Source organism: Hemicordylus capensis, chromosome 2 (assembly GCF_027244095.1).
Source record: "Hemicordylus capensis ecotype Gifberg chromosome 2, rHemCap1.1.pri, whole genome shotgun sequence".
In the NCBI taxonomy this organism is placed as follows: domain Eukaryota; kingdom Metazoa; phylum Chordata; class Lepidosauria; order Squamata; family Cordylidae; genus Hemicordylus; species Hemicordylus capensis.
The window spans coordinates 82,571,754-82,594,775 of NC_069658.1; the positions used below are offsets into that span (position 1 = coordinate 82,571,754).

General features: G+C 45.3%; 1 protein-coding gene across 11 annotated transcripts in view; it reads left to right on the forward strand.

Moving 5' to 3' along the window:
* The first annotated feature begins 4,136 nt into the window (after positions 1-4,136).
* The window catches only part of CSNK1G3 (casein kinase 1 gamma 3), a 110,611-nt gene continuing 91,725 nt past the window's right edge, over positions 4,137-23,022 (forward strand). For 3 of the 11 annotated variants that reach the window (XM_053294203.1, XM_053294202.1, XM_053294208.1), the window contains exon 1: positions 4,139-4,829. The gene's annotated coding sequence lies outside the window, so the exon portion shown is untranslated. Of the gene's footprint in view, positions 4,830-5,234; positions 5,295-5,485; positions 5,544-5,666; positions 5,688-23,022 lie in introns of those variants that run through there. The other 8 variants (XM_053294212.1, XM_053294209.1, XM_053294213.1 and 5 more) reach the window with 7 other exon arrangements.

Genomic DNA, 23,022 nt, shown 5'->3' on the forward strand with positions numbered 1-23,022 from the left:
AGTTAAATAGCTGACCATTACAGCTGAGACCTATCCTTCAAATAAACTATCTTTTAATATTGCAAACAGACAACAAAACCACGATGAAGCTAGAAAGCCAGAAGGGCAGGGGGCACTTCCCAGTGTATTGCACAGAGTGCCACATGTTTATTCCACAGGCAGAAGTCATGGGTATGTGCTTAGTGCAAGGAGCTCTTGGCTCTCAGGGAACAAATTCTTTCCCTCGAGACCAAGGTGGTGGAGAAGCTCAGAGAGACAGTGAGGCATGCAGACGAGACCTTCAGGGACATGGTAGAGGCATCCCACTCCAGGGCTGATAGCTTCGCTGCTGTCAGGGAGAATGAAGTTCTTGGGGAAGGAAGACATCAGTCTGAAGAAGAGGGAAATGCTCCCTTTGAAGGGACCCCTTCCGTGGATGATGAGACCATATCCTCTCGCACAGGAGATGCTCCTCTGGGGGGTGGGGGCCTCCTTGTACTGGGGGATTTAATCTTTAGAGGTACAGAGAGACAGGTTTGTGACCCATGTGTTGACTGCACGGTGACTTGCCTGCCTGGTGCGAAGGTTGTGGACATCACACAGCGTCAAGATAGGCTGTTAGGCAAGTGCAGGGGAGGAGAGCTGTCGTGGTGCACAGTCGCACAGTCAGCACCAACAATGTGGGGAAATGTCATTGGGAGGTCCTGGAAGCCAAATTAGGCTGATAGGTAGTCCAGGACCCCCAAGGTGGCATTCTCAGAAATGCTACCTGTTCCACGTGCAGATACAGTGAGACAGGCAGAGCTCAGGGGTTTCAATGCCATGGATGAGACGTTGGTGCCGGGAGGAGGGGTTTAGATTTGTTAGGCACTGGGATACATTTTGAGGCAAGCAAGGCCTGTACAAAAGGGACGGGCTGTACTTGAACCAAAATGGAACCAGACTGCTGGCGCTTAAAATCAAAAAGGTTGCAGGGCAGCTCTTAAAATGGTGCCTGGAAAATAGATGACAGTAGCTGGGCAAATGCCATCCTTTAAAGTGCAAGTGTGCAAAGGATACAGATAAAACAGAAGGGACAGAGCAGAACCACATAAAGAGCAGACAGAAGCCTGTGCCAGCTGGTCAAAGAGTCAAAAGAAAGATAGCATACATCAGGTGAGAGATTCGGCATATAGGTGTTTATATGCCAACTAGCTGACCCTGCACAGAGCATCTGTGCAGTTGTGCACTGAGCCTGTGGCATCCCCCCACCGCAACTCTCTCGCTTGCTCTTACCCTCGCAACTCACTCTCTCTTTCTCTCTCGCCCCCCCGCAACTCTCCCCCGCCCCTGCAACTCAATTGCCCTCCCCACTCTCTCTCACTCTCACCCCACAACTCTCTCACTTGCTCTCACCCCTCGCAAACCTCTTGCTTGCTCTTGCCTGCCCTGCAACCCTCTCACTCGCTCTCACCTCTCCTGCAACTCTCTCGATCACTCTCGCCTCCCCCCAACTCTCTCGCTCGCTCTTGCCTCCCCCAACCTTCTCGCTCGCTCTCGCTCCCCAACCCTCTCGCTCGCTCTCGCTCCCCCAACTCTCTCGCTTGCTCTCACCCCCCGCAACCCTCTCGCTCGCTCTCTCCTGCCCGCAACCCTCTCACTCGCTCTCGCCTCCCCGCAACCCTCTCGCTCGCTCTTGCCTCCCCACAACCCTTTCGCTCGCTCTCGCTCCCCCTCCCCCAACTCTCTCACTTGCTCTCGCCTGCCCTGCAACGCTCTCGCTCGCTCTCGCCTGCCCCGCAACCCTCTCGCTCGCTCTCGCCTCCCCCCAACCCTCTCGCTCGCTCTCGCCTCCCCCAACCCTCTCGCTCGCTCTCGCCTCCCCCCAACCCTCTCGCTCGCTCTCGCCTCCCCCAACCCTCTCGCTCACTCTCGCTCCCCCAACTCTCTCGCTCGCTCTCACACCCGCAACTCTCTCGCTTGCTCTCACTCCACCCGCAACTCTCTCTCTCTCTCTCTGTCCTCTGTCTTTCTATCTCTGTCTCACAGTCCTTGCTTCCCCCTGCCACTGCCAAGGACTGTTGCTCACTTGCCTGACAGCCTTCAAGCTTTCTGCTTCCTGCTGCTTCACGGCAACCGTCTGCCTCGCAGCCCCCACAGCCAACTGTCCAGGCTCCAAGCTCCCTGCCGCTTTACGGTGCCCCTGAGCCAACTGTCAAACTGCTTTCCAGCTGCCCCACAAAACTCCCTGCTGCTCTGGAACTCTCTCCCCCTCTGTCAGCCAATCGCCTCCTTTCTGCCACGCATGGCCTATCTTGTAGAATTAATAATATAGATAGAAGATAGATAGATAGGATTTATAGTGCAGGATATATATGGGATTTATAGTGCAGCAACAACCACAGCACCTCACCTGCTCATAAGGGGACATGACATATGCAGTTAGCAAAGCTGCACAGTTGGTTAGGCTTGTGCATGTTCGCGCAGTATGAAATGTTTTCTGCCTCTGTCCAGGTTACTAAACACTTGTGCTGTGAGTAACCACACTTCTAATAGCTGAATCTGTGTCCACGAAATATGTTGGGGGTAGTGCAATCTGACAGGGACAGGGAAAACTTACAGCCTCGTGCATCAGAGATGCGGACCCATCAGAAAAGCCTGCCTGGTTGAAATCTGTGGGGTAGGTGGAACCACACCTCTAATAGCTGAACCTATGTCCAAGAAATATGTTGGGGACAGTGCAATCTGGACTGGTGTGCAGGACTGGAACTCAGGACCTGTGCGTGCAAACAACAGTGACTCTGCTGCAACCCCACACAATGAGAGCTCCTCACCTGCTCATAAGGGGACATGACAGATGAAGTTAGCAAAGTTGCACAGTTGATTAGGCTTGTGCATGTTCCCGCATCATGAGATCTGTGGGATAGGTGGAACCACACCTCTAATAGCTGAACCTGTGTCCAAAAAATATGTTGGTTGCAGTGCAATCTGTTGAAATCTGTGGGGTTGGTGGAATATGAGAGGACCCATCAGAAAAGCCCGCCTGGTTGAAATCTGTATGGTAGGTGGAACCACCCCTCTAATAGTTGAACCTGTGTCCAAGAAATATGTTGGTGGCAGTGCAATCTGTTGAAATCTGTGGGGTTGGTGGAACACTGACAGTCCTTTGGAAAAGAGCACCCATTGGAGATGTAAAATGAAGGGGGGAGTGGGATACGCTGGTCCCAGCCCAAGAGTGGAAGCATGATTCCTGGAAACTGATTGGAGCCCAGTGGAGGACTGGAACTCAGGACCTGTGCGTGCAAACAGAAGGGCCTCTGCTGGAACCCCACACAATGAGAGCTCCTCATCTGCTCATAAGGGGTCACGACAGATGCAGTTAGCAAAGCTGCACAGTTGATTAGGCTTGCACATGTTCCTGCAGCACGAAACGTTTTCAACCCCTGTCCAGATCACAAAACACCTCTGCTGTGAATAACCACATCTCTAATAGCTGAACCTGTGTCCAAGAAATATGTTGGGGGTAGTGACAAGTTGGGGGCATTAGCAAAGCTGCACAATTGATTAACTTTGCCCTTGTTCCTGCCTCATAAAACGTTCTCAGACAATGTCCAGATTACTAAATGTTACCAATGTTAATAACAAAACCTTCAATAGCTGAAAATGTGTCCAATAAGTTCTGCTGGGTTTAGACAATCACTTGCAAGCTTGTGGACTACACAAGTCTATTTACTACTTCTCATGTTGACTAATTGCAAGATTGTGCTAATTCTGAAGTTCTGAGCTTCTGACAGGTTTCAGAGAGACTGAGCATGCTCTCTTCTTGCCAGCACTCAAGATGTCAGTCGTTCAAGACGAGTGTAAGCGTTTCCGTTAGATTGACCTTCAGGGTAAGGGCACTGGCTTCAACTGGAGAGGCTGAGCATGCTCTCTTCTTGCCAGTTCTCCAGGAATTTCACATTTGTCCTTTGGACGCACTCTTGGAGTCATTCTTTTTTAATGTTTCAGAGTAATTTGTTACAGAATTACACAAACAATCACATCGGATGTTTTTGTGCAGAACCTGGGTTGCCTTTCTTTGATATTTTAAGCAGGATTGAAAATCTGAGAGGGGTTTTGGGCAGAAAACGAGAAGGAGCTTCGTTTGACCATACTGAGCATGGTCGAATGCTTATGAGCATGTTGAGGGGCAGGGGAAAGTAGTGCTACACCGGTGTGCTCGCTGGCGGATACTTCCCCGCCCCGTGGCCTGGCGCCGCCCCTCTCGCCTAGGCCGCCCCGCCTTCTCCCGCTTGCCTGCCTGAGAGAGGAGCTACTGCGTCCGTTGCCTGTACGGCAATTCGGCAAAGAAGAGGGAAAGACGGAGGAGGAGGAGGAGGCGGCCCCGGGGCGGGGCGAGGGAATGGAGCAGTCGGGCGCTTGGCTGCTGCTACCGCCGCCACCGGGGCGACTTCCGTCGCTGGTTCCTTTCTGAGTCGGAACCTCCCTCCCTCTCACCCCCGCCGGGCTTCGCCCAGTCTCTCCTTCTGCAAGCGGACAGGCGGGACGCGGAGGAGGAGCGACGACGACAACGACGACTCACCGTTGTTGCTTTCCTGCCGTCGCCGGGACTCGGAGCCCCAAGAGCGCCTCTCTCTCCCACCACCCCCTACCCCCGCTCTCTCCAGCCCCTCTTTCCTGCGCCGGCCAGGAGCACCTGGGGCGCCCCCCGCCGTAGCTGCTGCAGCGCATCCTCCGTGTGCCTCCCGCCACCCCCGATTCCCGCTGCCCCCCGCGCCCAGAGGCACCTGCGCCCCTCCCCCGCCCCAGCGAGAGAAGGACAAGGCCGGAGCCGGCCGCATTTCCCTCCCTTCGCCTCCGGCCACTTCCAGGTAGGGTCGCGGCACACACAGCCCCTGCGCAGGGAGAGGAGATGTGGGGGTGGGGGGAAGGCAGCGCGGGTTTCTCCGGAGGAAGAGGAGGATGGGGCTGCACAATGGGGAAGGCGGTGGAAGTGGGGATTGGGGCCCTGCCTGGGGGCTGGGAGGACTGGCTGTTGTGGCTTTTGTCCGAGGAGGGATGGCGGAGAGGCTGGGGAGGATGCCTTGCGGGTGGGGCTCCGGTGGGCGATGGGGAAAAGGTTACGTGGGTTCGCTTCTCTGTCTCAGCGTGTAAACCGAAGCGAAGCTCCCCATTTGGCTTGGGGTGGGAAACAAACGTGATGCGCGCTCCTTGCCGAGAGTCCGCCTGCTGTTCCGGCTGAGCGTAGGGACTGGAGCGCGGTGTGTCTTCTGTTTGTCAGGGTGCGAACGGTGGGAAAGGAGGACGCGCTCTGCGTGTGTGTAATGCGCGCGAGGGTAAGAATCGCACTCGGATCTTTCCGTCCATCTCCCTGGCGGAGGAGTGATAATGGCGTGGTAGCTAGGGGTGAGGGGAAGGTTCGCGGCTTGGCTCCTCCAATCAGAGAGCAGGACGGATCGGCAGCCTAATCTCTTCCCTATGAGGGACGAGGCTCAACAGACGGGATTTATCACCGTGATAAGCGGAGCATGTGTTGCTCCATGGTGGCGAGCCCTCCCTTTCCCCCAGTCTCCCAGGATACAGAGGTAGAGGGGTCCGTTTGGAGTCCTGGTTCTTCTTGTTGAAAACAAGCCCACTTCCTGTAAAGCCACATTGCTCTTTCTTGACTGTTGGGCGTCTTTTCATAGCTGCAAATAATTGACTGCAGCATTACAAGCTATCCTTAAGAGGTGTGCTTCTGTAGTGTTGTTGGTTGTTGTTGGTTTTTTTTTGGAAGGATCGGTTTGTTAAGCTGCTCTGCTGAGTAATGTATTGTACAGCCTGTAAGAGTGAATTACTTACCAATTGTAATTGTGGTGGTGTCTTTTGGAGGTAAAAACTTTTGAAGATGAATATTTGTTGATCACTTTGCAAGGATGAATGGCTTAAATAGAGCACATATTCATTTAAATTTGTCACATCCAAAATTGCAACCTGTGATTTTTGTGTGTCATGTTTTTGTTCCTAGCAACTCTAATATCTCCTGTCTTTGTCTACCAAAATCGTGCATATTTCTCAGGGGGGCGGGGGCTCGGCCCTTCTATGACCACCCTGAGCCATTTTGGAAGGGCGGTATACAAATCAAATAAATAAATAATAAAATAAAATATGAGGCAGGGTGAAGCATCATCACAGGTGTGAGGAGGGACATGGGGCAGTAAGCACTGCCCCCCATCATAGGCAGCACTTCATGGGTCTAACTGCCATCTGTTGCCGCTGTCTTTCCTCACCCCAGTGAGGCATGCTTGCCATGCTGGGATACACCTCTTCTTCTTTCCCCTCTTACCTGCAGTGCAGGTTACGAACTCTGCTGCCGCCACTCCTGGCTTGTTGGCAAAGTCTGAGAGTGTTCCGTTGCCACCATCTTGGCAGTATGGCCTGGAAATGCTGAGCACAGCCCACACATGAGGGGAGCATCATATTGTCCTATACCTCAGGCAGCAAAATATCTTGGACTATTCTGACAATTCTTGAGTATGGCAATAAAAAGTTAAGGGGTGACTAGTTCGTTTAAAGCTTTTCTTTTTAAAAAAACCTTTCTCTGTAATGGAGAATCTGACTATGTATGGGATCAAGAAATGCAATAAGCCTTTATCAGTTATACAATCATAACTTCAAGGCTGATTATGATCTATAGTGCTATGACCTTTGCATAGATTAGATTTTTAGCAAGTTAGACCTGCTTCCTAAGGGTACCTGCTAAAAATGTAACACATGAGTTTGTCCTGAGTAGTTGAATGCTTTACTGAAGCAGTACTATCTTGGGTGAATATGAAACCTCAAATGTATAACACTTTGGGTTTTGTAGTAATATGAACTGTTCCTTGGTCTTGTTACGTTCACAGTGACTCTTTACCAAATCGTCACGGCTTTTTCTCGTGGCTGTAACATATGTCATATTTGATATGGTTTCTTGCTAGACTATTAGGCCAGACTAAGTGACACATTCAGAAGCTGCTTACATATTTTAATTGGTTCCACATAATAACTTGTAGAGAGGTGTTTTGTATGTATTTGTCAAGCACAGGGTTTGAAAAACAAGGCATAGTTTTACATTTGATAGTATATGTAAATCAGATCTAGAACAAGAGCATGTTTTTCCCCCTGGTTGTTCATGCTTAATAACTTTAGGGGTTATTTCAATTTGTACTGTACCTATATAATGCTAGATTCTTCTATTAAAAGTTGACAGTGATAAAGCATGTGTAAAAGTAGTTATGGTGTAGCAACATGTGCATTAATCTTACAAGAATACAACCTGTAAAGGTGTTGTGTTTTTTTTAAAGCCCTTGACTGTTCTCAAAAGCCTGTGAATATTAAGAACAGAAAGTTTATATATTATTCTAAAAGTGCCTCCAGTGGTGTAGGGTAGAAAAGTATCCTAATCTTGAAAAATATAAGGGCAAGACTAACTTTTGAGCAGTGTTCCCTCTAAGGCTTGTGTGTGCGTGCGTGCACTCACACATTTTTTTAATATCCGCTCAGTTGATTTTGATCCCGCTCAGGTTTAATCAGGAAGGCCTCATTCTGAATATACATGCGCGCGCACACTGCCTTGATACTGCCACCCAGAAGAAAACTCATTCTGCACACAGTAGAAAAAAATTAGAGCGAACACTGCTTTTGAGGAAGTTGTTCTAAAAGTACACACCTTGTTCTTGAAAGGGCAGTCCATGTACATATGCAGATCAAACCATTGGTCCATCTAGTTTTGCATCTTGTTTCAAGGAGTGGCCAGATAAAATTCTTGAGACGCCCACAAAAGCAAGGCATGAAGACAATGTCCTCTCTCCAACAACTGGTATTCATAACAAGTTTGCTTCTAAGCATGAATGTGCATTTAGCTATTGTGGCTATTAGCAGTTGATAGACCTATTCACTATGAATTTCTCCAGAGCCCTTGGCCAAATGTGCAGATCCCTGTGCTTGGCTAGGCTTTTGTGTGTATCCCGTGACAGGATATTGGTCAGTTTTGACAGGAAAAGTGGAGACTGCATTGTCCTGCCTTCTTGGGTGCTTTATTGGTATTAACAATGCTTTACTGCACTGGCTACTTACTGGTGGGTATACATACTCTAATGTTTGTAAAGAGCTCTGTGTATAACAAGAACTTTGCAATCCATGTGAACCAAAAAATAGCAGAGAGGAAATAATGGAACCCTGTGGAACCCCAAAGCACAACTTGCTAGTAGATATTCAGTCTCTTGGCTCCTGCTTGCAATTGTGATGAGTTGAACATTGGGTGCATAATCACATTAGGATTTAGTAATGGTACAAATGTGCCCCAATTGTGATATAAGCATCAGTGGATAATTAAGATCTTTCACATATGGTAGAGTCTGTCTGAGACTAACACTATAAAAAGCTTGTGTGTGATAATACCATAGTTCTAGTCCCTAGTAATGGTAGCATTTCATTATATATGAAAGCAAAGAAAACTATATTTTAGAACTCTATCTTTTAAAAAGACTAATTATATACACTAGTAACTTAATTCACACATTGTTGATTGAATAATAATTTTGTGGTATACCTTTTAGAACCATTCTTTGAACACTATATTTTGAGGCTATATATGATAAAATTGTGATCTTAATCTTTTATTTTGCTTTGACACAACTAATTTTTCTGTAAAAGCGTTTGAGGAAATCTTGGGTATTGCCTGGCATTCAGTAGGTTTGTCATTGCCAAGCATTTTTGTCTAGCTCTTCAGATAAAGTGTTTATTATTATTATTATAAACCTCACTGTTAGCCGCCCCATAACAAATTGTTCTATGGGCATCTCACACCATTAAAACAAAAAATAAAAACACATAACACATTAGATCATAATAAACCAAATGGGGAAAGAAAGATAAACTACAATACAATGAAAAGACACCCAACCTCGGCATACGTGGGCGGGGGGGGGGGGGGGAGAATCACGTTGACCTCACATATCCGTGGGTTGGGGGTGGCTGGAAATGACCAGGGATGGGGGTGGTCTGGAAATGACCAGAAATGCTGCCATTTTGTTTGAAATGGCTCAATTTAAGAAAAAACAAAAACCTGGTAATTTCTGTCCGATTTGGGGGCATTCCATTGCACAGTGCAACTTGGCGGGGAGAGCAGCTAAGCATGGTAAAACTCTTTTAACATCAGTTTAAAAATAAAAATTTAAATTTTAAAGGCCTGAGTGAACAAAACGGTCTTTAACTGGCATCTAAAAGAATTCAATTGATGAAGCAAGGCAAACCTCACTGGGGAGGCTATTCCATAAATGGTGTATAACCACCAAAAAGGTCCTCTCCTTAGTAGCCACCCACCCACCTCACCTTGTTTGGCGGGGCCCTTGTAAGGGGGCATCTGAAGAAGATCTTAAGGTCCAGGTTGGGACACATGGAGCAAGGCACTCTTTCATGTAAGTCATTTAGGGCTTTCAGGGTTAAAACCACCACTTTGAATTTGGTCTGGAAACAGACTGGGAGCCAGTGCAGCGGACGAAGCACTGACATAATATGCTAAAAACATCCAGTCCCGGTTAATTTGCAGCCCTATATTGTACCAGCTGCAGTTTCTGGACTGTTTTCAAAGCCAGCCCCATGTACAATGCATTGCAGTAATCCAAGCAAGAGGTTACCAGAGCATGAGTAACTGCAGTCAAGCTAGCTCTAGCCAGGTAAGGATGCAATTGTCGTATCAGCCAAAGATAAAAGGCGCTCTGAACCACAGTGGCCACTTGAGCCTCTAGCGATAATGCTGGATTGATGAGCACCCCCAGACTGCAATCCTGGTTCTTCAGGGGGAGTGCAACCTCATCTAGAACAGGTGGAACATCACCCAAGCAGAGGAACCACTGACCAACTGTACTTCTGTCTTTGTCTGGAGTGAGTCTCAGCTTGTTTATAGGGATGTACTCGAACCGGTTTGGTGGATCAGGGAGTGGTCCCCTTAAGAAGCAGGTCCTTGCCTGCTCTGCTGCCGCTCCGTTGCTTTTCTTGGCGTAGTGTGCTCTGTAGCAAAGGCCACCCCAGCTGTGCCGCTGTTTCTTGCAGCCTGTGCACATGGTTTTATATAGTTGTTAAATAGCAGAGAGGAAATAATGGAACCCTGCGGAACCCCAAAGCACAACTGCCAAGGGTTTGAGCAGGAATCCCCCAGCACCAGCTTTTGGAAACGGGCCTTGAGATAGGAGCGGAACCACTTCCAAGCAGTTCTTCCCATACTCAACTTGGCCAGCCTATCCAAAAGGATACCACGGTCAATGGTTTTGAAAGCTGCTGAGAGATCCAAGAGAATTAATAGGGTTATACTCCCCTGTCTCGTCTCTCTTTGCCTTGCACTCCCTCCCCGATTATGTAGTTTAGCTTGCTAAACACTCCCTTTTTTGGCAAGAAAGTACATTTGGTTCCTGCTACTTTACATAGGAGTGGTAACTGTATTTATATGTAATAATTTTATATAGCTGTATGCAAACTACTTTGTTGTTGAATTAATTCTGTTCTTCCTCCAAGAAATGCTGAGTAGCAATTTAGCCTTGCAGCAGCCCAGTAAGGTAGATTACCCCAAAACCATCCAGAGAGCTTCACAGTTCAGGAATTTGAATTTGGTTTCTTGCATTGAATCCTAGCCTCCTATCTTATTGGCTTGATCGTATGTTCAAAGTGTATGTGGTAAATTGGCTGGTCAAACATTGTCACACAGTGGGCAAATATTTAAAACATTGTTTGGAACTGTAACAAAGCGGGAAGCTTATATTAAGGAAAAACACCCTAAGTTACCTATTGTGGAACAAGTGATGTTTTACTTAATCATCATTAATATATTATGCCAATATAAATGCATGTAGAAATATGGGAGACAAAATAGTTTATTGTCTTTTATTCAGGCACTCCAGAGAGCCCAGGGGTTCCAAACCATGTCTAGTCTTAAATTAAAAACACACATGCTATGGGGCAAGGGTGTAAGAGTGAGCATACATTTCTGGTGTTAGAGGAAGAGCTCACAAATTTAGGCTTAGCTCACTAGCCAGCCGTTTTTTGTGGTCTCCAGCAATCCTCTCTCTTCCATCAGATCCTTCTTTAGCACAGGGAAGAGGTCTTAGGAGAGAAGCAGGTCTTCTATCATTTGCACTGGGAAGATGGAAATGGTAAGAGAGTGGCAGTTCTCCTACATCTCAGAAAGGATTTCTGCTGTTTTCCCATGGTATGGGGAGGTCATCCTCAATGTGATGGGTTTATCAGCCTTTACATGCTCCAAGACAGGACCAATCAAATTTCAGGCAGGCTAGTAGCTAGGTTAGGTAGCTGTCACTCAGTCCCCAGTTCCGGTCCTGCCTCGCTCCATTAGACAGCTCTTGGTTTGAGCTCTTGTTCTACTTGCTGTTTTCAGGCTAATTCAGGCTGTTTCTCACCTTCTCAAAAATGGCCATGGAAATGAGATTTCTGGTGAGATCATCTGTGAGGTGCTGGGTGTCCTGCTCGTCAGAAGGCTGGAGGCACTTACCACTGGCGAGCTGGCAAGTGGATCTGTGGATGCTTACTCACACGAGTCTTTGCTATCTGATGATACCATGATACAGTTGGAAAAAGCTAACCAAGACAAGGGCACGCTTGGCTTTATGGAATGACAGTTGGCCAGTGTCCCAGTCATAACTGACTGTGCCACACTGGAACTGAGCCCAAAATACTTATGATGGCTGCAGACCTGTGTCTTTAAATGCAAGGTCACCCCAATCGCACCAGCAGTGGGTTGGTAGGGGATGTGCAGTGTCAAAGGGGAGGGTATTGATTCCCCCCTGCCCCACCTGCCACTCCTAAAGTTAGCTTTTCCTCCAGCTTAACTCAGATACTGAAAAGTGATCTTGGTTGGAGAAAAAGGCTCTTGGAGGAAAGGGCTGGATGTATAGACATTTGTGGGATAGGGGACAGCACTCTGTCCGTGAGCCCCTTTGGTGCCTTAAATTGCACTCCTACCCTCCTCTTGGGAAATACCTGGTTTTTAGGACTGTTCTGCTATCATTCCGTATACCGTATTCTGGGCCTAATGCTTTGCGTGATGTGCCAAACCAGTCTGGAGGAACTTCATTGTAGTCGGGGTACATTAGTTAATACATTCCCTAGACCAGTATCGTTGCTGGGGTGGTGATGGGTTATCTTGTAACACTAACCTATTTGTTTTTAATATATTGTACAATAGTTTGAAATGTTTTCTGTAAGAGTACAGGCATAGTCTTGGTGAAAGGTGACAACAGGATGGATAGAGAATGGCACTAAACTCCTCCCATTTTCTGAGCAAGAAAGAATCTGTGTTTGTATGAACATCAGCATTATTTTCTTCTGTAGGGGTTGCTCAGTAGTGTGCACTTTAGGCTTCTGTCCTGTTAACACGAGTTTCATGAACAGACATTCATAAAGCTGTGTTTTCCCCAGGAGGGTTATGTTCAGTTAAGGTGTTGTGGAAAGAGATTGAATTCTTCTTTACTCTATGTCCTGTGCTGTAAATATGGATATTATCTGTGATAGGCAGAAGTACATGGGATGAAAAGAAGGGTCATGGTATCTGCTCACAGAGCATTCACATTACAAGTACTTAAAAGGTGTATTTCAAGAGATTTATTCCCATATCTTCTTACTCTTCCAGGTCTATTCTGGGCAAACAAAAAGTATGCAAAGAATGAAGGAATTAACATGTGTTCTGAAATAATATTCAGAATTTTAGGTAGCTAGCATATACAATAGAGACTCAATTTTTAAAAAATGAAATATTTCCACATCAGAATGTTTTGATCCCAAAAGATATATTTTAATGGACCTGATTCATTTGGTGTTCAGATTTTCAGTTTATATAGAATTCTTTGTCAGGATGGAAGGATGACTAATCAGTTATATAGAGATCAGTGTTACTGTGTAGTACAGGTATTGTTTGACAGTTCAGGTAAATAGTTGCAGAATCATAAGCAGAACTGGAAACAAATAGTATTCAATAGCACTTTATTGACCATTGAAGTCTTCAGTATCAAAAGTACTCAAAGGCTAAAGATCAGAGTTAATGTTTTAAATCAATATTTTCTTTCTTCTTGGCTAAGTGTTGCTTAACTGTAATATGGTTAAGGGGTATGAATGGGTAAACCACTTTGAGAGGCTCTGGTCGTACAGTTCTGTTGAACAGTGCCTTATTTTTCAGATGCTTCTGTTTAGTTGTGAGCACATATTTAAGCAGGGTTGGTAATACAATTGAAATAAGCAAGGCATTTATTTTCTTTTTGTAAGCCTACTCTGAAATTTGTCAAACTAGAATTTTTAAGAGCTGTTAACAATTATTTAGTTGAACTGGAGAACTCTAGAGTTTCTCAAAGTTGAAAAAAATCCATTTTTATGTTAAGAAATATAGGATTTTGACAATAAGTTATTCTATCTTTTATTTGGTCTAGAGTAGTTCTAAAGTAGTTTTATGCACTAGACCAGAGATTCCCAACGTTGGGTCCCCAGATGTTATTGGACAAACTCCCATAATCCCTAGCCCCAGTGGCCTTTGGCTGGGGATTATGGGAGTTGATGTCCAATAACTCCTGGGGACCTGCATTAGACTACACTTGTTAATATGCAGCTTTTGAACTGCTTTGGCAAAATAGGAAGGCTGGGTCTAAACTGAAACTTGGATTTCAGCTAAAACTGAATCATGTGACTTGCAGGTGTACAGGTGCATTTTAGAAGCATATTACACCTACGTGTGATGGTTGCTACAATGGTGGCCAAGAAGCTGTTTATGGCTACTGGCCTTAGAAGTAATGGAAACTGGGGTGTGTGTCTGTGTGAGAGAAAAGATAGATTGGCTGAAAAACAGGCTGTGTAAGAAGGTGGACTTATTTTAAAAAAATGAGGATTTATGTAACTTGAAGGTTGAATTTAAAACGTGTTTTCTACTGGCACTTGATATATTGATGCATGCTGCTTGATATATTGATGCATGCTTAACTAAAAAAAGCATTTACATGATCTAAGGGTTTATACTTTTATAATTTTTAGATACCTATTTTGATATTTGTATAGATTTTAGAAGTTAAGTCAGGGGTGTACAAATAAAATGCCCTGGTGGGCTGGAATCAGCTATGATTTGGTGAGGGGGGCAAGGTCAATTTTCAGCAAATTAATTATTACATTAAAAATAACAATTAAAAATATTAATGAAACTGAGGGGCAAAGAGTTGGAGTCACAGGCATTGCAAGGGGAAAGCAGGATGGCACCAGTGGGATCTAGCCTGGTGTGGGGGACATCTCATCTCAAGTGACTGTTTGAGCCAATGCTGCTTCTCAGCAGCTACAGGCCAAGCGTTCTTCATGGTTCCTGCTATCTCAGGCTATTCCTACCTACAGGTCAGCAAAAACTCCTTGCAAGCCAGATCTGGCCCTTAGGTTGTGCAGGCCTTAGTTAGTGGTGGTCTTTCTCTCATTATGGTTAAGTTGCAGTATGGGGAATGTTTCAGAGGAAGCTATCTTATATTGAGTCAGTCTGCTGGTCCCTTAGCCTTTGAGTGGCAGTGACTCGTGAGGGTATTTTCTAACCAGGTATACACAGGTATTTTCTAACCCACCCTGAAGTTGCCAGAAATTGAACGTGGGACCTCCTGAATGCAAACCAAGTTATGACTCCAGTCCTGTGTTAACTAGAAGACAATTGCACATCTTATTAAACTAAACATTAAATATTACTTAACACTTTAAAGTTCATTAGGCTGTACTTAAAAAGTTTTAAACTAGTAGTTCTCATTTCCTTCTTCACACTTGCAGATTGTAATAGAAATAAAATTCTTTCTTGGTTTCCAAAGCTTTCTTGGTATCCAAAGCTTTCTATAAGCAAGAGCTCATACTTACTGGACAGTTTCTTTTCATAATGCTTTTAGAGACTATATAATCATAACCTGGAAATGGAGTACACTGCAGAGCTCAGATTAAAGAGCATAAAAATAGAAGTATACAGGAACAATCAGGTGGCACAGTGGATGACCGTCCTAGTGATACATATAATAGTATTTCCTGAAAGCAGATCCCAGTGCTGGTGATGACTTGCTCATTTTTTGGCTCCCAATATCAAGCCTATAAAACAATATATTATATGACCTGTCATGCCCTAAATACCACATGCTGGACCTAGAAAGAGATTGTCCTATATTTGTTTACATAGAAGAGCAGATTTTAACTCGTTATGTTGTATTAGATGGTCATTAAATAAGTTTGAAGATACCAAGGGTAAATTTTTATCATGTTTGTATTTAAATTTTAATGAGGCTGTTCTAAAAAGTGCCATTAATGTTTTAAACTGTTATACAAATTAAGAACCTATGCTGACATACAGAGCAAGGTTGTACCAATGGAACAAAGCCTTCTGTATCATCCAAATATATGTTCCTGAGCACAGAGGACTTCCTCAGGAAGAAGGTGTCAAAAATGGCTGCATCCCGACTGCACTGGTGTAGTTAGGAAGCTCTGTTAGGCTGCTTTCTCACTGCAGCAGTGCATCCTTGCTCTAAATAGCAACCCTAGTAGTAGTAAAAAGTACAACTTTTTAATTTTTTTTAACTCCATCAACTTGGGTTCTTAATTAAAATAAAATTTATATATATATATATATATATATATATATATATATATATATATAACAATAAATATATTATGTTATATATATTATGTTATATATTAAATATATAATTATATATATATATAAATATATAATTAAATATATTATGTTATATATATATATAACAATAAAACCATGCTATGTGCGGCATTCTAAAGCAGACCTGCTCAATTTTGGCCCAGGTGTCTTTGGTCTACTGTACAACTCCCATAATCCCCAGCCACAATGGCCAATAGCCAGGTATTGTGGGAGTTGTAGACCAACATCTGCAGGAGTACCCAGGTTGAGTAGACCTGCTCTAAACAAACCTGCCTAATCCTCACACTAATCTAAGCTCTTAAGTCCCTTTTAAAGGTGGGAAACAGGTGAACATGTGGTAGTCTTCTGCTTCGTAAATAAGAGATTACTTTTAAAGGTATAGGCACTTACTTGATAGCTTGAATAATGTTGCCTAAGGGTTGAAAGTATGGGCATGATCCCCTTCAGACCTCTTTTAGAAAGCAGAATACCTGGGTGGTGTATTTTTGAGGGTCATCTTAAAAATTTTCCGTTTTCCCCTCGAGCAACTAAATGTGCTATATTTCAGAACTGATCAGAAACAAATAGTTTTGCTTTACCAAGTAATTTATAATGAAAACTTGGTTTACTGTGTTAACTTCTACATCTAATCGCTGCAGTTTATTACAGATTAATAAGAGTAGTACTAATTGGTATAAAATTGTCAGATAACTCATTGGCATAAGTTTGGCAATATTCCAGTAAGAGATTTCTAACTAATATTTTACAGGTTTGTTATACTTCAGTAGAAGCTCTTATATTTCTTACAATTTTTATATGATTTTGATGTTACTTGATGTTATAAATGCAAAATTCTTTGACTTCAATTCCAGTGTTTCCTCTAAGGCGTGTGTACCTGCTCACACGTTTTTGATGCCCACTCAGTTAATTTTAGATGCCGCTCAGGTTGAATCAGGAAGGCCCCATTCTGAATACATGTGCGCGCAGACTACCTTGATACTGCCACCCAGAACAAAATTCATTCCATACACAGATGAAAAAAATTAGAGAGAACACTGTTTAACTCGCTTTACTGCTTCTTCTTTAATAATACACCTTTGAGACACATTTTTATGGTGATGAGGGTAAAACTTTGAATCAAACCATTTTCTAGAAAATTTCCTGGAAAATTATAAGATCTTATTTAGAAGTTTTAACTTTTTTAGTAAACAGTTATTTTAAAAGTACACCATATACAATTATGTGCTGTATAAATATCTCAATATTTTTTCTGAGTAATACCAGATGTATGCTCACTGAAATATTTGATTAGGATAAAATAGCAACAAGCTGTACTTAAAGTGATTTAATTGTTTGATTTGAAGAAATTCAAAGCTTTACTTGGAAATTCCTCTTATTGGAAAACAGTAAACGTGTTAAGGCGTAGCTTGAAGGACATCTTTGTATTCATGATATTGTGAGGTGTTTAAAGTTCATTTACTTTTTAATGTGGTGAAAATGAAGTATAGACTATTTTCTTTTGAAGAAGTCCCCAAATAAAAACATAGCAACTCAATAGTATAAACTACCTGACATTGTTTAAATTTCAAGAAAAAAAGTGCAGGCACTGAAAATTGCTAATATACTAAATTTAGCATGCACCCAAAGCTATGAATTTATATTATACTAGTACAAATAGTTCTGGTAAGAACTAATCTGCCTACATTCCTTTCACTATCCTTGCAACTGGACTGATTTTTTGGTCCAAATTGGTTAGGCAGTTCACAGGTTAGCCCACTTAACACCTCAAATGTTCACGCGTCCATCTTGAATTGGGGTGGATGACATCATTGCAAACGACGCTGTTGAGGTGTCCCTTTGCAGAGCTTGGGAAATGAACTCATCTGCTCGTCAGTGATGATGGCAAAATGAAATTAGACTAGTGTTAATGCAGTCTTCCCTCCCAGTCGTGCATGGAGGCAACCCTCCCTTCCCCTGCTTTCTTCTTTGGCTTGGATACAACCTCAATGGAGGAATCCAAGCTGTGGGAAAGGAAAGCAGAGGGAAAGGAGGGGCTGCCTCTGACTGGACTCTGCTTAAGGGAAGAGCCCAGTTGCCATGGCAAGCACTTCCAAACTGCTTTCCCCCCTCGTGTTTAGCTGTCATGGAGGAAAGCAGGTCAGAGGCATTTGCCTCAGTGACTGGGCTCTCCCTGTAGGCAGAGCTCAGTTGCAGAGGCAGCCCCCTCCCCCTCTACTTTTCTCCATTGAGTCTTGGACCCAGGTGAGGAGCAGAAGAGAGAACATAAGAATAGCCCTGCTGGATCAGGCCCAAGGTCCATCTAGTCTTGCATCCTGTGTCGCATCTGGTGAGATGCCGCCGGAAGCCACAGGCAGGAGTTGAGGGCATGCCCTCTCTCCTGCTGTTATTCCCCTGCAACTGGTACTCAGAGGCATCCTGCCTTTGAGGCTGGAGGTGGCCTTTAGCCGATGATAGACCTCTCCTCCATGAAGTTATCCAAACCCCTCTTAAAGCCATCCAGGTTGTTGGCTGCCTCCATGACTGGGCTCCGCCTATGAAGAGACCCCTGTCACCAAGGCAAGTGCCTCTGACTGCCTTTTCTCCCTGGTGGCTAGACACTATGGAGAAAGCAGTTTGCGGGGTGGGCACTTGGCTTGGCTACTGGGCTCTGCTAACTTGGCAAAGAGGCACCTTTTAATGTGGTGATTCTCTTTATTTAGCAGGGGGAGAGTAGCTGGCCCTATCCACAGTACCTCCAGTGAATGTTGCTTGTATCTATCCTATGTTTCTTTCTAGATTGTGAGCTCTTTGGGTGCCCCTGTCCCTTTGTGTCACTCACTACAACTGCCAAATTTGGTTGAAATTGGTTAGACGGTCCACAAGTTAGCTCACCTGTGCCTCAAATGTTTATGCATCTGCCATCTTGAATCAGGGTGGATGACATCGCAAACTAGGCTATGAGGTATCCCTACAACTGCACCCAATTTGGTTCATATTGGTCCAGTTGATGGGGGGCGGGGCACATACAGAGTGCCGGGTGATCGCATAAGCTTACTTTCTCCCTCACAGTAGGAGGACACGTCTCACAATGGGTAATCTTTCGCTCTTTGCTTCAGATAGACAGGAAGTCTCAGGTCTTTTAGACAGATGAAGATCTGTCCCCTTCTCCCAGCATGCCCAGGTGAGGTTTCCCAATTTCTTCCTGTCTTTGCTCCTGAATAGACGCTTTTGGCTAGGCTCCTGCCCAGACCAACTTTCTAACGTTTCTCCTGCTTCCGGTGAGCTTCTTTTTAATTTTGCATAGATCCTTCTCAGATGGGAGATACTCTTCAGGGATACCTCCCAGAGAGCACAGGTGGGGAGAATCAAAGGGCCTTCAAGAAAAAGGCCCACAAGAGGTGCTGCCATTCCTCTTCTCCTGACCCACATGACCAGGAAAAGAAGAAAAAGAACCCCCCCAAGGGAAGAAAATTGGGGGTAAGGTGCAATCTGCTCTGAGACAGAGTGAGAGAATCCTCATTCAGGCTACCTGCAGTGACTCGCTGCAGCAGCTGGGAGACCAAGAGACACGTGGCTGGCGGGCAGGTGGGGAAGTGGGTCCCTTCTTCCTCTCCCCCCGATCCCACCCACACCAGAGCACCATCGAGGGGTTGATTAACAGTGCCCCCCAGATCACCCCCCACCCATGCCCACTTCTACTGGGGTTTCCACAGCTATGTGAAGCATTCCTGGCTGCTGCCGTGGCACCTAACAGGGACCTTGCCATTGCGGCGGCTGCCATTGCTACCCCCGCCAGGCAGCACCCGATGGAAACTGCTGCCCACCAAGCCGCTGCCTCGGCGGCCGCCTATGAACCAATTGCCACCGCCATTGTGCCGCCCCTCAGGGGACCAGGCCCGCCACCGCAGAACAGGCCACCGCCATGGCAGCTGATACTGGCCTTACCTCAGCGGAAGCCATTTCCATTGCGGCTGTCCCGGCCATTCCCGATTTGGCCGCCGGTCTCCATTCGGCAGGGAATGCCGGCATTACGGCTGTCCCCGAGCCAGCCGCAGGAAGTGGAGCAGCGCCACCTACTGACCTGTTTCATTATACAGAGAGGGAAGGCGGCGCTGCAGCTGCCCCGCTGATCAGCTGTTTGGCACTGCAGTGCCAGGACGAACTACTGCGCCATCTCCAGTCAATCCCCAGAGCCATGATTGACCTTATGGGGGCAGCTGCCTTTGACATTCATAGACTGCCCAATTCAGACCAGGGAGTGACCTGCGGGCACTCTCGGCGGATTCAGCCTAGGCTGGAGGACTCTTATGCAACCACAGAGGGACTGGCAACCACTCCCCCAGATAGGGGCATTGGGCATCTGGGCGAAGTCCATAGACCCCTCACCCTCGTCTCCGGCGATAGGCTGCTGGGCGAAGTCCATAGACCTCTCACCCACGCCTCATGTGCCCAGGCACAGAGCCGATGCCAGGACGATGTTATTCAGCCAAGGGCACCTTGCTGCCAGGGCAACCCGCAACACAAGGTGAGTCACCACGAACCCAGTATGAGGCCTCTTCATTCTCCACTTGATGCCAGGTGAGTGTTGCGTTCGGGGCAGCTGCAGGAGAGAGCTCAATGGATGCAGGACATGATGGCCAAAGAGATGAGGGCGAATGCAAAAGCACTCTCATGCTCGGTTAAGGAGGCAGTGGCCCGGGAAATGAGGAGAGTCTCGATGCTCCTCAGGGTTCTTCACCTCAGTCTACAGCCGGGATGGTGTGGACTAGTTCCCATTCATCGTCCTCTGAGGACAGCCCTGAGAGGAAGTTACCCTGTAGTCACACAGTAAGGTGCATCCCTTGCATGCTAACATATAGTCCAACCAAGCCAAGTAATTGCACCGTGGACGGGGACAGCACAAACATGAGGCATGACAGTCAGAATTGGGGAACCTCACCTGGGCATGCTGGGAGAAGGGAACGGATCTTCACCTATCTAAAACACCTGAGACTTCCTGTCTATCTGGAGCAAGGAGCGGAAGATTACCCATTGTGAGCCATGACCTCCTACTTCAGAGGAGAAAGAACCCTTCACGGTAAGACCAATGTTTCTTTCCTTAAGGAAAGTAGGCTAAAAATGGCTTGAAGTTGGCAAGCATGCTTCCCATAGTACAGAATCTACTTTGTGTTTAAAGGTACCTGAGGAAACTGCCAAAGTTGGTTTGAACCATATCCTTAACTCTAAGCCATGCTTTCGAATAGAAGAGCTTTTCTGCATCTTCTGGGAACTTAATGAATTTCCCCAGGGTCTTGCTTTTTTTTGGTAGTCCTCGTGAGGTCTGGAACCTATAGGAGAAAATGGTACGCTTCTGTCTTTTGTTATTTGGTCTGGGAGTTTCATATCAGTGAATAAAATACAAGCAGCTTTTCTATAAATAAATACATGCATGCTTTTTAAGGACAGTCACCTGAAAAATTAATTACAACTTTGAAACTGCCCAATGTGAAGTACCTTTTCATACTGTATTACTAATTTATGAAACAATGCATTTTTGGAATGGAAAACTTTCTGCACAAAACGTAAGAGCAAAAAAGCCCTTCTGTAACAATTTCCAGCCAACATGACTGTTCAGTAGTAGCTGGGTTTGGGAGTTGTAAAATAACAATCTGTAGAAGCTTTCCTTATTTTGGAAAATGGTTAGTACTAGCATTTCAGTAATCAACATATACATTAAGGTGCATATAAGCATTATTTATTAAATCACTGATGTGGTAGCCTTAACTTAATGTTATATACCTGCTCTGTTGGGGAGTTGTTGTTATTATTAATAATAATTCAATTTCTATACCGCACTTCCAAAAATGGCTCAAGGTGGTTTACACAGAGAAACAAACAAACAAGATGGAACCCTGTCCCCAAAGGGCTCACATTCTAAAAAGAAATATAAGATAAACACCAGCAACAGTCACTGGAAGTACTGTGCTGGGGGTAGATAGAGCCAGTTACTCTCCCCCTGCTAAATAAAGAGAATCACCATGTTAAAAAGGTGCCTCTTTGCCCAATTAGCAATGGTCAGAAGTTGCCATAAATGATCAGTGGAGTTGGACATTTGGTTTTAGTACTCTAATTCTTTCTGGTGAAATATGTCTAAAATGCTGTCTCTACCATCATTGGACCTCTTTCTTATTGCAAATTTTTATTTTTAGCTCTGTGCCCAGAGCACAAAATCTTGTGAGATGAATGGGTTGGTGCTACCGTTAATGTCTTCAAATACTTAATGTATGGAAATAGATAGTTGGAGAATTCATTTGTTTCCACTGATATTGAATAATGCTGAAGAATCTGTTTGTGGCATTTTAGAGAGATGCCATCCAACTTGAGTAATCAACTCACAGAATTGGACTTCCACACATGCAGCTGCATCCATAGTCATGCTTATTGAGCTTACCCATTAAACTGGCTGGATGCACCTTAGATATAGATTTCTTGCAGGGATGCCACTTATTGTACACGACACTATTTGAAGAACCGTTTAGGTCACTTCACACATGATAGACTTTCAGCATATTGCTAATGTCAGAAACTTGTTTGTACATTTTTATGTATTATAACATTTCTGTGCTGCCTGTGATGAAACACAGATCTCGATCTTGGCTCAAGAATGTCTGATTCCCCCCCCCCCCCGAGTAGGAGATCCTCAAGATGGGTAGTGAACTGAGCATGCCCGAGACAGAACTGGACCTTGTGACTTGAACTGTAGGCGTAGTCACCTCCTAGCCCTAGTTCCAGTTCTGTCTCGCTCAGGTTAGGACTCAGAGAGAGAGAGAGCTCTTGCTGGATCAGCTATTTTCCTCAGCTTTTCTGCCTTTGGGTAACTTTTCTGCTTCCCTGCTCTGCCTCTCTCCTCCTGTCTTAGATTGTGCAAAGGTGTGAGGAGAATTTGCACTCAATTCGAGTTACTAACAAACCCTTCTCTAAATTTTCCTTTTTCATTTGCAATTTGGCCTGATTGAACTAGCTTAAATTGGTTTCACTTCCTTTCTTCGTTTTTCCCAGTGGAGCTGGCTCATGCAGAGGAGCTTTTACAAGGCTCCCTATCTGAGGGCTCTTAGCTGCCACAGCACCTGGGCAGCGCAGAAACCGCCCTACCGCTCACCGCGACCCATTCGGAAGTAGCTTTAGCTCCCACCATCTGATCATCACTGCCTCGGCGTCTAAGGCTATGGGGGCAGAGGCTTCTGGACAGCGACACTCCAAAGCCCACAAAAAGTCCAAACATGCTGGGGGACAACCATCTCCAAAGAAAAAGAAAAAAAATGGAAGGAAGTCTTGCAGAGCACTGAAGGGCACAAGCGCTTGAGCGAGTGGCTCCTCATTTCAAGCGGTTTGTCGGAGCTCAAAAGCGAAAG